A 2,535-nucleotide genomic window follows, 5' to 3' on the forward strand; every position below is an offset into this window, starting at 1 on the left:
CTTATTTTTTTTATCTATTTTTTAATCAAACGCTAGTTTAATCATTTTAAAATGTTTAACTGGAAAAGTTAATGGCCATCCATGTTATGTAGTATCCGAATACACTACATTAAACTTTTTGAACCACCCATGTCATTGTTTAAAGTTCGTAACTAAACATGCAATAGTAAACGATTTGGAGCATCGATCTGAGTAAAAAGAAAACACACTATATCATGCGTATGAATAATACATTGTATGATGGCCTAATTGGGTGTTACATATAAAACTTTCTTTTACAAATTGATAAAATTTAATCACTCCTAGTTAGCTAGTACTTCCCATATTAAATCCAAATCATAAGAAGGCATCGCCTCCAGTGACCACCCAGTCATCTCCGCCTCCTCCACCGCAGCCAACTCTTCGGGAAAACAACAACCCGAAGAATCATTCTCCCCATTCCAAAACCCGTCATCCGAACCACCAGAGGACCCAATAATAATATCCCCATCACCTGACAACGGGGTCGAAACTCCCACCACCTTATTTCTCTCTCTCTCTAACCTCTTCTTAGCTTTCTCTCTCTTAACCTTGTGACAAATCATATTAATCTTGTCCTCCACATTAGCCTTCAAAACACTTAACTTCTTCCGCTCTTCTCCTATCAACCCAACATCAGGAAAATTCAAACGCGCGAATTCGCCACGTAACTTAACTGCCGCTACGTCATAAGCGTACGCCGCCATCTCGGGCGAGTCATACGTCCCTAGCCACACTCTCATCCTGTTCCGTGGCAGCCGAATCTCGGCCACCCATTTCCCCCATTGCCTCTGCCTCACTCCTCTATATAACTTCTTCTTATTTAACTTGGTTGAGACTTTGACTATCAAATCTCTCTGTTTGAGGTAAACGGAAGAGCTTGATGCTGCGGCCGAAGTCGATGGTATCGTGTTGAGATTAAAGATTGAGTCCAGGGTGGTTTCGTTTGTAGCTGATAAGATTAAGTTTGATAAGGATGATCGGGTTGAATCGGTGATTGAATAATAAGATGAAGGATTGATGGGTTGTTTTTGTTGCATGATTGTGGAGTTTGGAGAATGATGAGAATCAAAGGTTTAAAATGTAGTTGATGTTTTATATTTGGTTTAGTTTGGTTCTTCCAGAGTTCTAGGGGGGTATTTATAGGCCAATTCTTCCAATTTTATATTTATTAATACTGAGGTCTTCCGTATTAAAAGTTTTTTTTTTGGGGGGGGGGGGGGGGTGTTGTCTCTAAACCGGGCCAGGTTAGGGTATTTGGGCCGTTTACTAAACCCGACCGGGCTTTGCGGGTGGCGATCGCCACGGACACGGTGACCCGACGGGTCGACCGGTAAAACTCATTTTTTCATTAAATTCAAAATAAAATGTGTATTATAGGATTTGAACTTAGGACATTTCTTAGATATAAGCTTTAATAATTACCCATAAGCCAACCATCCAAGCTTCATTGATGTCTTTATTGATCAAATATATATAATATATATTCAAATAGCAATGTATGAAACATAAATAAACATTAAAGTTTGTGGTTATTATTATTTTTTATATCTATATGAATTATATATATATATATTTAAATTATTTATGACGTCATCCTGGTCAAACACCGGTCCGCCCTCCCGGGTCGGTCCTACCTTTGACCCGGTAAGGCATCCAGATCAACTTTCGGACCGGGTCTGAAAACATTGACTATAATACATTATCTTTTCTGCCTTTTAAAAAAAGGTAGTACGATGCAACTTATGGATCTCATTAAACAATTGTTTTTCACGTAGTCACATCTGGGCAGGCAAACGGGCCGTGAAAGGTCACAACGAGTCACATGGCAAAGACGGGGTATGGTCGAAATGAGTTAGGGCCGAAATTAGTCCAACTACAACAAGGTTGTTTGGGGTCTGGTTTGAACGAGTTTGGTTGAAACAGACCCGGGACGAAATGGAGTTCGAGTAAAAACGGGTCGGTGAATTTTTTTCCACTTAAAATCATCACCACTAATATCATTAATATACCTTTTGTTCGAGTCGGAAAAGGTTTCGGATCAAAACGAGTTTTATGTCCGAATGGGTTTCGGATCACAACATGATTTGGTTCGAATCGGGTTCGGATCAGGACAAGTTTCGGTAATGGAAATGTTTCCAAGTAAAATGGGTTCGATTTGGATCGGATTTCGGGGTCAGAATAGGTTTCAGGTCAAAAGGAGTTTCGAATCGCAACAATTCAGGCCGAAGCGGGGTTGCATTAAAAGGGGTTGCGTTGAAACATATTCGGATCGAAACAGGTGCTGAAACACATTCTGAACCGAAACCCGATTAGAACCAAACCCGATCGGAACCGAACCTATTTTGGTCCAAAACTCATTCCTTGTCGAAACTCGTCCCGACCCAAAACCCGTGCTGATATGAACTCGTCCCATGTCAAAACCCGTCCCGTGCGGATATCCCTGTTGGATCTAAACCCGATCTGAACGAAACCTGTTTTGATGCGAAACTCGTTATGGGTCGAAACCCAGTCCAA

At 40.9% G+C, this 2,535-nt stretch overlaps 1 pseudogene; it reads right to left on the bottom strand.

Moving 5' to 3' along the window:
• Positions 1-252: 252 nt before the first annotated feature.
• Positions 253-1,185, bottom strand: LOC143606981 (ethylene-responsive transcription factor ERF061 pseudogene; annotated as a pseudogene).
• Positions 1,186-2,535: the final 1,350 nt, after the last annotated feature.

Source organism: Bidens hawaiensis, unplaced genomic scaffold (assembly GCF_021521415.1).
Source record: "Bidens hawaiensis isolate Kalapana, Puna unplaced genomic scaffold, B.hawaiensis_p1.1 tig00078722_1, whole genome shotgun sequence".
Classification (NCBI taxonomy): domain Eukaryota; kingdom Viridiplantae; phylum Streptophyta; class Magnoliopsida; order Asterales; family Asteraceae; genus Bidens; species Bidens hawaiensis.